We start from the raw sequence: 12228 nt of genomic DNA on the forward strand, positions 1-12228 counted from the left end.
TTAGCCCAGTCTCACTGTCTTCCCTCTTGGCTACTGCTAAAGTCTCAACATTCCAGATTATAATTTCTGCATAACATCCACCTAATCAAAGTGGCTGGTGAGGAGGGAGTATCCAGGATCTACAGACTTTGCTCCTGAGTTAAATTTCAACCCCCAAAGGTCTGGCTCTGCCTTTCTGTCACCTCCCTCTACATGGAGAAGGATACCAAGTTTGCTGTGTATGGATGTAAGAGTTCATCACACAAAGGTGCCCAGCCAGATGGAACAGTGTGGGTTGAAATCCAACCCATACTCCACTGACCAAACTGAGCACCTGGCATGAGCTGAGACTTCCCAAAGGAAGGAGTGTCTCTTCTAATTTGAACAAAGATGCTTATAGGCTAGGGGGCCACCCTAAAATAGGCTCTACATGAAATCTGGGCAAAAGAGTCCATACCCCACATAGATGGAGCCTGAAATATTCTCTTTATATCTCTGAATTTCATGAAGTTAGATGGCTTCAAGGCCAATCCTTCCCATGGAAATTCATTACCCAAAAAAGACCTTCTGGAGTAACAAAAGATATCATTGCAGTTACACTTATATCAAAAAAAAAAAAAAGCATGACAATCAATGTCTCATGCACAGACTGCATTTCAAATGCCCTTAATCAATGGCTGTGCTAATTACACATTTATTGCAATTAATTTCATTTCAATTATGCCTTAATTACTAACCTTGAGTGAGATTGGGCAGCTCAGAGAATTTGTGTCACCATAGAGTTAGGACCCAGAGATAACTTGCCGTCCTTCGATTGAAAGATGCTGCTCCATTAAAAGTTGGTTTATTGGATCAAGGCTTTTTTGGGGAGGAGGGGGCTGGTTTCTCCAGGGAGGCAATTCATAATGTGAGTCTGAAATTGAATGTAGGAAAGCAGGCAGCTGTGCTTACTAATTAACTGGAGCTGGTGTTTAATTTGCTTCTTATTGATGCCGATTCCTCACTGGTTCATTAGCTATGGTCAGACGATAAATGCCTTCAGAGTTTACTTTTACAATGTCCTCAGCTTCTAATTTAGTTCTACTTGTTCCCTATCTTTCCTTCAAAGGAGGGATCTTCCTTAGTACCTTCTCATGTCTAAAAGGTTCAGCTCTGCATTCCTGCAGCAGGGCTCAGGATAGAGGCACCTTGTGTTCATTGAGATGCCCATGGAGAATGCCATTTCAACAACACAGAATGGTGTTAGGAAAGAATTGCCCTGTGGAAAAGCAAGAGCAGTTTATATGGTTAACATAACTCAGGTTTTGAAATCCCTCAGTGAAAAGTGAAGTTGCTCAGTCGTGTCCAACTCTTTATGACCCCATCGACTGTAGCCTACCACGTTCCTCTGTCCACGGGATTTTCCAGGCAAGAATACTGGAGTGGGTTGCCATTTCCTTCTCCAGGAAATCTTTCCAACCAAGGGATTGAACCCAGGTCTCCCACATTGTAGGCAGACACTTTACCGTCTGAGCCACCATCCCTCAGACAAAGGTTCAAATCCCAGTTCTGATACTTTGTGGTGCTGTGGTCTTAGGCAAGCCATTTAATCTCCCTTAAGCCAAGTAAACGGAGAAGGCAATGGCACCCCACTCCAGTACTCTTGCCTGGAAAATCCCATGGAGGGCGGAGCCTGGTAGGCTGCAGTCTATGGGGTCGCTAAGAGTCGGACACGACTGAGCGACTTCACTTTCACTTTTCACTTTCATGCATTGGAGAAGGAAATGGCAACCCACTCCAGTGTTCTTGCCTGGAGAATCCCAGGGACGGGGGAGCCTAGTGGGCTGCCGTCTATGGGGTCGCGCAGAGTCGGACACGGCTGAAGCGACTAAGCAGTAGCAGCAGCAAGCCAAGTAAATGAAAAACTGAAGTGCCCAGACCTTGGTAGGAGCTCAAAAAGTATCAACTGCCTTCTACAATAAACCCTTCTCTAGGACTTACAGAAAGCATTCCTCTGGGAAGATTTATTTCTGAAAGGGATCTCTCTGCGAAAAAACTTTTTAATCAGCTCAGCAAAAAGGAACTGTAGAAATTGCTAGTCCATACCTTCATCCTAAAGATAGGGAAACTCAGGCCAAACAAGGAGAAGCCAGAGGTCACACTGTCAACTGGTGCCAGAATTAAATTAGAACTGGATCACCTGACTCCTAACTGTAGGACTTCCCTGCCACATCATGAAATGAAAGTGAAAGTGAAAGTTGCTCAATCGTGTCTGACTCTTTGTGACCCCATGGACTGTATAGTCCATGGAATTGTCTAGGCCAGAATACCAGAGTGGGTAGCCTTTCCCCTCTCCAGGGGATCTTCCCAGCCCAGGGATCGAACCCAGGTCTCCCACATTGCAGGCAGATTCTTTACCAGCTGAGCCACAAGGGAAGCCCAAGAATACTGGAGTGGGTAGCGTATCCCTTCTCCAGCAGATCTTCCCAACCCAGGAATCAAACCGGGGTCTCCTGCATTGCAGATGGATTCTTTACCGACTGAGCTATTAGGGAAGCCAGGACATCGTGAAATAATCTCTTTTAAAAAATCATATGTTAGGGACTTCCTTGGTGGTCCAGTGGCTAAGACTCTGTGCTCCCCATGCAGGCAGCCTAGGTTCAATCCCTAGTCAGGGAACTAGATCCCACATGCTGCAACTAAGAGTTCACATGCTGCAACATAAGATCCCATGTACCACAACTAAGACCTGGAGAAGCCAAAGAAATTAACACTTTTTTAAAAAGTCCTATGTTAGTATCTGCTAAAGACTGAAGATATACAATATCCCAGGTACATGCTCAAAGATAGACGTATAGAGGTGCTTATTGCAACATCATTTGTCATCAGAATAATAAAAAAATTAGTATCAGTAACTTCAATATCCCTCAGTAGAGAAACACAGAGGCAAATGGTGATAAATTCACAGGCTGGAATACTATATAGTAGTTAAGATGAACATACTTGGAACTTCCCTGGCTAATACTGATGCTAAGATTCCACACTCCCCATCCATGAGGCCCAGGTTCAATCCCAGGTCAAGGAACTAGATCCCACATGCCACAACTAAGAGATTCTGCATGCCTTAACTAAAGATTCCAAGGGCTACAACTAACACCCAGCACAGCCAAATAAGTAAATAAATAAATAATTAGATATTTTTTAAAAAGATGAATGTACTTGACCTGTATTATCAGCATGGATAAATTTCTAAAACATAATGTTTGAATTTTAAAAAGCAAGTTGCAGAATATTTACAGCATGATATCACTTATGTTAATTTTTAAAATTTACAAAAGCAAAAAGAGAGATTTTATGAGAGAATATGATTAAATGTTCACATATGTTATTTTTGGATGGTGGGTATTTGGCTTTATTTCCAAATTCTTTGTTCTGTTTGAAATATTCCATCATTACAATAAAAAAGTAAAACAGGTAAGTTTGATACAGGTTTTTCTGTCTATAGAAACCTCAGTGATCATCGTTTACTGAGAACAGAGACACTTAACTTTGAGATAGTTCCAGGTGAACACTCCATGGCACCAGGGATAAGGCAACCACACATCCCAGTCTGCCAGGCTTAAAACCGAGCTATAGGACATTCATGGACATTCAATAAATATTTATTAAATGAATTGATTAATTAAATAATTAAAATATAGTGGATACTCAAGTAATACACTTTCTCTCCTTTGCTTATAAAGGTTCACAGGAAAATCAATGTGACTGTGCAGAGTGAGGCATGCAGACTGATGACGAGTCTATTGCTGTCATCTGAATCCTAGACTCTTGGAGAAGGATGTTGGTGGCTGGGACTAGGGAGATGGAAGTGAAAATAGAGAAACATGGATAGATTTCAAAGGTAACTGCTGCTGCTGCTGCTGCTAAGTCACTTCAGTCATGTCCGACTCTGTGCAACCCCATAGACAGCAGCCCACCAGGCTCTGCCATCCTTGGGATTCTCCAGGCAAGAATACTGGAGTGGGTTGCCATTTCCTTCTCCAATGCATGAAAGTGAAAAGTGAAAGGGAAGCCACTCAGTCATGTCCGACTCTTCACGACCCTATGGACTGCAGCCTACCAGGCTCCTCCGTCCATGGGATTTCCAGGCAAGAGTACTGGAGTGGGTTGCCATTGCCTTCTCCGTCAAAGGTAACTAGGAAATGAAATTAGTAGTATGTGCTGATGGAATAGGTATGAGGATTGAGGAGGAAGATCACATCTAAGACACGGGCATCACTATTTCCTGGGAGAGGACCAGGTTAAAGAGAGACCTTGACTTCCATCTTGGACACAGTGCATTTAAGGAGCAACCCAACCTTCAAAGGGGAACATGTGCCTTTCACTTCTGCCTCCATAATATAGATTCCTGGGGCTCCATGTGAGGGCTCAGCTCTCCACCATGACAGTGTGTTCCAGAGGGCTCCCAGTTTTCATTCCCTGGGTTTTCAGGAAGGTTGCATGACTCAGATCTTAGTTTGCAGGCCTGTCAGACAGACTTTGAAGCATCATGTCAGCCTAAGCCCAGCAAAGCTGCACTGTCAACTTTTGCATTGTCAAACATGTAACAGTTAAAAAGATCCAGGTAAGAATCTGTCCCCAACCCCACCACAAGGCTTTCATTCCAACTAGATCCCAAAGGGGATCCAAGCTGAGAAACTGTTTGTCTCTGGTTGGTAGTGGGGGGACAGGAGCTGGTGCCAGTCACATAGAAATATAAAAAGGGTCTGGCCCTCGAATTTCTGAGGAAATGCTTTTGTCTGACAAGAGTATTGGCATACAGCCAACAGTCAACGTCTGCCTTCATAGTCCTAAAAAGAGAACACAAGGGAAACTCTTTCTGTGAGCGGAAGGTTTAACAGTGCCAGTAAAAATTATGCACAAAATGATGAACAAAATCAAAATCTTTGTGGGCCATGCTGGAAGTGCCTTTTTTAAAAAACATTAGTCTTGCTCTTGGGTCTCATTCAATTTTTTTGGTCCTGAAGAGTGAGGAAACTGTGGCTTTATTCAGAGAGACCTGTCGATGCTGGGTGGTGGTTGCAAATGGACTTCCCAAAGGCCATGCACAGTTGCTTTTATTAAAATTTTTTCATTTATTTTTCTTCCATCCTCACCCTGGCCTTGGGCCAGTGCTTTTGGGTAGAATAAATTTGAATGTCATTACTGATAATGGAATAAGCCAAGCCCACCTTTGAGCCATGTTGCACAATGTAACTATTCCAGATGGGAGGATTACAGGCCATAAACAGCTCCACTCCCACTTATCTATAAATCCATCAAGCACCAGTGCACCGAGTTCCCAGGCGGAGTTCTGTGCAACTCCAGGGTGCCTCCAATTATCTCAATGACTCTTGCAAACTTCTCAAAATTTTCTCAAAACAAATCAAATTTTCACTCAGATCCAATTAAAAATAAGTACATATCATGCAAGATTTCAAAGCAGGGCTTCTTAACCTGGGTTCTGCAGATCAGCAGATAGAATTCAGTGATCTATGAAGTCAGGCAGGAAAAAGTTACAACTTTTATTCACCAACCTCTGACTAAAATTTGGAATTTTCTTCCATTATGAATATACAAAACAAACCACAGTGGTATTAGAAGGAGGACCTGGTCTTTCACCTGTTAAACCCATGAATATTTTCATACTGCCTAACAACTGTGACATATTTCAAATATTTTGAAATATTTACATTTAGCACTACTTTGAAATTATATTTATTTAGTAAACTCTCCACTGTTGATAGTTAAAGTGTTAATAAAGTACACAGATCACAATTTCATAAATATTTTTCTTAACATTTGGATAACTATATTTCAAAATAATTGGTTTCCTTTGGAAGCTTATGTATTTGTTATGCATTTAAAAACTTTACACTTGAACAGAGGTCCATACAAGCAAAGGAAGGAAGAAATTAATAGGCCCCAGGAACCTATTAATGCACCATCTGTTCTGAACTTACCAGGGGGAAAGGTATTGGAGGATCAAAACAATAAGATTCCTTAGGACTTCCCTGGTGGTCCACTGGCTAAGACTCCATGTTTCCAGTGCAAGAAGCCTGGGTTCAAACCCTGGTCAGGAAACAAGATCACACATGTCACAACTAAGAGTTCATGTGCTGCAACTAAGACACACTGCAGCCAAATAAGTAAAAGTTTAAAAAAAAATTTTTAAAGGTTTTTTAAAAACAAGATCCCACCTCTCTTCCATCCTTCTTCCTAAGTCAACACTTCTCAAACTTTAATTTTGGGTAGTAAAAATTTATTCTTGCCCAAAGAGAGGCCTAGACTTTGTTCCCAGCACCTGTGAGGGTAACCTCTAAAACCTTGAAATCCCTAGATGATAGGAATGAGAATTTAGGGATAGTTTGTTATGCAGCAATAGCTGACTGATACATCTCTGGACACTAGCAGTTAGCTCCACTTGACTGAAATTCCTATGTCTCCATCTTCTTTAGGCCAATTCTGCCAGAATCAAGCTCATGTCAGGGGCAAACCCTGTCCAGTTCCCAACCCTCTCCTTCCACCTTCTCTGTTTCCATTTTGCTTCTTATTAACTGTGTGATCTTGAGAGGTGGATATTTAACTCTTCTGAGCCTCACTTCTTTAGGGTTCTTGGGAATTTTGGTTGTAAATGTTAACAAATTTTCTAGGGCAATTCTAGGTATCTGGAAGGTAAGATGTTCAATAAATGGTAATAAATCAACCATTCCAGACTTACTCCTGAGAAATTCCTCACTTCACTGAGATGTTAGAGAAAGAAAAATGTCTACGATAGATGGATGGAGGTTGTACACGGATTTGGGTGGATGACCAAATGGGTAGATGATGGATAAGGATGTCTATATGTTGGAAGGACAGATAAACAGGCGGGAGGATGGTTCATGATGGGTAAATGGAGCCCCTCATCCCTGGGGATGTTGAACTGCTTCACATTTGCTTCTTTTCCTCTCCCCTCTGGCTCCCACTCATTGCTCTCCTTCAAAATCAACTCCCGGGTTTATTTTGAGTGTCCTTTTGAACAAATCACAAATATCAAATTGGCTGGTGAGGACTTCTAGCATTCTAATTGTGAGGCATGCTTTTGAATGACTTAGGAGCTGAGGGGAGCTTGAAAAAAGCCCAAGATGCTGAGAGAAAATGAGAAATGTGACATTTTGAAAAGGAAATCAATTTTCTTTAACTAAAACCGTTGCCTCTGTAAACTATATTATAAATCCAATATATTCACATAATGCTATGATAAGTCCCTCACAAAAGAGAGAGGTGAGAGGAGAGGAAGAAAAAGGAAAAAAGGAGATGAAAAACCTTGCTGCTGCTGCTGCTGAGTCGCGTCAGTCATGTCCGACTCTGTGCGACCCCATAGACGGCAGCCCACCAGGCTCCGCCGTCCCTGGGATTCTCCAGGCAAGAACACCGGAGTGGGTTGCCATTTCCTTCTCCAATGCAGGAAAGTGAAAAGTGAAAGTGAAGTCGCTCAGTCGTGTCCGACTCTTAGCGACGCCATGGACTGCAGCCTACCAGGCTCCTCTGTCCATGGTATTTTCCAGGCAAGAGTACTGGAGTGGGGTGCCATTGCCTTCTCCGGAAAAACCTTGCAGAGATTGCCAAAGTCATTTTTCCCTTTAAAAATAAATTGCTTTGATTCTTGTGATATTTATTAAGGGTCAGACTACCTGGATTCAAATACAGGCTTTACCACTTCCAAGTGGAGTAATTTTGAGTAGATCACTTAACCTCTCCATGCCTCAATTCCTTCATCTACAAAATAAAGATGATAATAATATGTACTTCATCTGGGTAGTTGTTAGGATTACTGAGATAATACAGATAAAGCTCTTGGAAAACTTCCAGGCATGTGGTAGCTGCATGGTAAACATGAGCAAATATTATTACTATTACTCCCACACACATTTACTTGGTGAAGAACACAGAAGCAGGACATGGGTAACCTAGGAAATATGAATAGGCTTAGCACTACTCTGAAGACTCTCATCGTCCTTTACAGATTCACATGTTGGTATTCTCCACCCTGATAACCCCTGATGATACTGACACTAACTGCTGACAAGTTCAAGCGCAAACATCATGTCACCCCAGTATGGATGTGGACTATGTCGTCCATCCCAACACAGTGTTATATTGAAAGAAACAGTCCAGCACCCAAAAAGTAACTTAAAACTCTTCAAATATTTACTTATCCTCCAAGAGAATTTCAAACGAAAAAGTATATCCATTGTTAACATTCAACAAATATCTTTAAAACTTCCCTATCACTGTTGCTTTCAACATCCCATGCACATCATTTTCCTAAAACTCTCTCTCCCTTTCACTCACTTTTAACCTCCAGACCTTGAGGCTTTTCTATTTCTCACCCTCTCCATATGTTTGCACATTAGTTCTTCATTGGGTCAGTTCAGTTCAGTCGCTCAGTCATGTCCGACTCTTTGAGACCCCATGGACTGCAACATTCCCCATGGACTTCATTGGGTAAATCAGTTTAATCTTCTGACAGCTTTAGTGCTTCCTCTCCATTTCATACTTTACCTGTATTCTATACAACAAAGGTGAGCCCAGGAGCTGAATAAGTAGGCTAGAATTCTTCCTTGTGGAAACAGGGAGAAAGCTAAAAGTGCTCATTCATAATCATCCCTGAGACAACAAGTTCCCCAATATCCCCATGCCTTTGCTCAAGCTATTTCCTCTGTGTAGAATGCATTCTACTTTTTTGAATAGTTTTGGTTGGACTGGCATCTCTGTTCTGAGAGCTGAGTGAGGCTGGTTTGGGTATGGAGAGGTAGAGGGCTGGAAATGTGAGGTCTAGTTTAGGCAGTCTGACTCACCTCCAACCTGGTTTGGAAATGCAGAATGTGTTCTCCTACAGTCTGGGTGACCACTGGCCTCACATCTGATCCAAGGGACATAATGGCTAGGAAAGAGTTGGACTAGCTGACTCAAAAAAACTCAGATTATGTGGCATTCAGAGCAAAAGGGCCCCTTGTGGGGGAAAAAGCCAGCCAACGTTCATCCTAAATGGCCATAGCCACCAACTGCCACCCACGGGTCCCTATGAGGCAAAAACTCAGACTTAGAAGGTAGTTCAAAGAAGAACCCCCTAGACCATACCTTTGAAAAAACACCCTAAAACCTTATATTTTACACAACAGTTCACAGTTTTCACTGGACTTTTACCTATGCCCTCACAACCCTATGAGACTAACAGGAGTGGAATCCCAGCTCTCACCACGGTTCCATGTGACTTTGAGAATGTCGCTTCCCTTTCTCTGGGGTTCAGGTTTCTTACCTGCAAAAAGTATTCAATATTAACTAAGCTAAGTTATATAACAAGCCCAAAATGGATGCCTTTACACCATAGTCTAGTGCATGAGGCAGACAAAAATCAGATAATCACACCAATGAGAATGTAATGAAACACTGAGACAGATGTACTGGACAAGAGATACATGGTGATGTAACTGGACGCATGTGGGGGCCCAGGAAGACTTCTCTTAGGGTGTCTTTCTTGAGTTAAGATCTGAAAGATGACCGGGCATTTAGTGAATAAGTAATGAAGAGAAGGGGGACTTCCCCCCTCGTTCCCAATGCAGGGAGCCTGGGCTTGATCCCTGGTCAGGGAACTAGATCCCACACGCTGCAACTAAAGATCCTGCCTGCCACAACTAAGACCCGGTGCAGTCAGGTCTGGTGCCAAAAATATAAATAAGTATTTTTTAAAGAAGAAACGGTGGTATGAAGAGCAGTGTGGCAGAGAAAACAGCATAGACAAAGGCCCAGGGGCAGAAAACCCCAACATATTTGAGGGACTGAGAAAAAGTCCAAGAACCTCGAGTACTGTGACCAAGGGGCATCTCGGGATAAAAGGGATCTTCAGGTTCAACAGGAGCCAACCCCTGGAGGCTGCAAAATGGATTTATTTGTCCTTTAACACCAGAGCACAGTGATGTAAAAATTGTGGTATTTCACTTGGAAGTGGAAATTGATGCTCAGAGAGGCCAGGAGACCCATTTAGAGTTTCACAGCTGTTCAAGGAGGACCCAGAATCCTGATTCAAGCCCCAACTATCGTGTGACAACCCCCAATAGCCACAGGACAATTCAAGACTAAAAACAGTCTCCCCTAGCATGAAAAGAACCATTTCCTTCCTGGGGCACGCTTCTTGCCCCAGCAAGTGTGATGTATACAGATTGTGTAGCTTTGGCATGAGCTGGGCCAGGTTGAGGCAAACAGCTGGGGAAAGAAATTACAGAGACCCAGGAACTTCCTTTCCACCTCCACTGAGCCTTTGTATTACCCTGTGAATTTGAGCTGGCAGTTTCCCCCATTACCAGCCCTAAGTATCCCCATCTCTGAAATGAAGGCATTGAATCAGATAGTTTCTGAGGTCCCTTACAGTCACAGGAGTTTTAGGTGTGTTTTCTAGCTGAATAATGAAGGGGGAAAGTGAGTAGATTCCAAACCAGTCTTTATCTGGAGAACCGCAATTTGCCAAACAAGAAAATCAAAGGGAAATTGCAAAGATGATGAGGAATGGACCTTTTTTAGGAACAACAACCTAATCACAAGTCACTGCTGGAGAAGAAATGTCACAAAAACCTTGATTTGCAGCTTTAGGCAGCGACGTGTCGTAGGAGCCAGGCAATTAACAACGTGAGAAGCTTCGCGGAGGCACAGATGAATCACAAAAGGCAGCATCTATAGGCTGCAAAGAATGCCAGCACGTGACCAAAATCCTAGTCTGATTCACAAAGTCTTTATGGAGCTGCCCCACCAAGAAGTCTGTCTGCACCTTCCTGGTCCCCTCCTGTGATGGGGAGCTTCGTACCCATTCCCCAGCCATTCATGGCACATAGCAAGAGCTCATCACATATTTTTGAATGAATGAATGAATAGCTGCAGTGCTGCTCCAAGAACACTCCTGATACTTTCACCCAAAGATCCTAATGTTATCATCTGGAGCACCCTTGGTCTTGTGACTGCCCATCTTAGGAAGGGAACCCCAAAGCAGACACTGATTTTGGAGGTGCTTTTAGGAACCCCTAGTTGGTGAATGGGAACTGAGACAGGGAATGGAACAAAACTAATATGGGGGGTATTGAGCATGTTACCACTGTGGACAATCATAGCTTAATCCCTCAGGGAAACTTCTGGGAGATTATATAGAACTATGCTGGCCAATACAGCAGCTACTAGCTATGTGGAGCTATGGGATACTTTAAGTGCAGCTAGTCCAAATTGAGATGTGGAGTAAGTATGAAGTACACACTGGGTTTTTCAAAAAAAAGTATAATATGTCAGTAATAATTATGAATTGAAATGACAATATTTTGACACATTGGGTTAAAACAGAGCATTAAAATTGATTTCACTTGTTTGTTTTTACCTTAATTTAAAAGTACTTGTGTGGGGACTTCTTGGTGATCCAGTGGCTAACTCTCCATGCTCCCTATGCAGAGGGCTCAGGTTCAAACTCCGGTCAGGGAACTAGATCCCACAACGCACAACTAAACCTCCCATGTGCTGCAACTAAGACCTGGCACAGCCAAATAAATAAATACATATTTTTTAAAAATAAAAGTACCTATGTGGTTCCCATTTATGGCTCACATATTTATATTGTTCAGTGCTGCTATTGAGCATACTTTAGAGTTATCCCACCCAAGAGGTGAGGAAGCTGTGGCTCTATCCACCAGTTTCCATGCATCATTGGCTGAGTGTTGCTCCTGGGGGAGCATTTCAACCTGTCCAGTATTAATGCAAGCTTCAACAGCCAAAGAAAACTCTCAGACGGAGTTACGGAGAACTTGCCGTAGGAAGCCATCAGCAAGTTCAAGAGCCGAGTGTCAGGGATGTGAGAAGAACACCAACAGCATCTGCCCCATGGTTATCTGACAACCACGTGTGTCCTATCCCTGTGGCCCAACCTCTCCCCTCCAAACTGAACAGCACAACTTCTCTCTACATGTCCTTCTTAGAAAACATGCTCCCTGTCTCCTCAGCTTCTGAGTTGCCTTCTCCAACATATACCGTTTGGCCAGTGTCCTTTTCATACATTGTTGATTGAAATTGTCTATCATTCATTCACACAAGCCTCTTAACCTTCCTGTATCAGGGACTCCTTTGAGATTTTAGTAAATTTATGGAATCTCTTCCCTGGAAGCAAAAAAAAAAAAAAAAAAAACAACCATGCACCATACTCACAAACTTTTGCAT

The sequence above is a fragment of the Giraffa tippelskirchi genome, chromosome 13 (genome assembly GCF_054371585.1).
Source record: "Giraffa tippelskirchi isolate mGirTip1 chromosome 13, T2T-mGirTip1v1.2.pri, whole genome shotgun sequence".
Classification (NCBI taxonomy): Eukaryota; Metazoa; Chordata; class Mammalia; order Artiodactyla; family Giraffidae; genus Giraffa; species Giraffa tippelskirchi.